Genomic DNA, 503 nt, shown 5'->3' with positions numbered 1-503 from the left:
GTAGAGACGGGGTTTCACCGTGTTAGCCAGGATGGTCTCGATCTCCTGACCTTGTGATCCATCCGTCTCGGCCTCCCAAAGTGCTGGGATTACAGGCTTGAGCCACCGCGCCCGGCCAGCCTCAGCCTCCTAAGTAGCTGGGATTACAGGTGCCCGACACCACACCTGGATAATTTTTGTATTTTTAGTAGAGACAGGGTTTCACCACGTTGGCCAGGTTGGTCTCGAACTCCTGACCTCAGGTGATCCACCTGCCTCGGCCTCCCACAGTGCTGAGGTGACAGGCATGAGCCACCACACCCGGACCCTTTCCTGCTTTACTTTCTTTTAAACCACAGGTCAGAGACACAACCTCCTTCCAGCTACCCAATCCTGGAACATACACAGTGCAAATAAGAGCCCGGGAAACAGTGTATGAATTCTTGAGTGCCTGGAGCACCCCCCAGCGCTTCGGTGAGTGGGGAGAACGGGGTGAGCGGGGCGTGCCCCTCCTGTCTCCCTCA

The sequence above is a fragment of the Colobus angolensis genome, unplaced genomic scaffold (genome assembly GCF_000951035.1).
Source record: "Colobus angolensis palliatus isolate OR3802 unplaced genomic scaffold, Cang.pa_1.0 Scaffold677, whole genome shotgun sequence".
In the NCBI taxonomy this organism is placed as follows: Eukaryota; Metazoa; Chordata; class Mammalia; order Primates; family Cercopithecidae; genus Colobus; species Colobus angolensis.
This window is presented reverse-complemented; position numbering follows the sequence as displayed.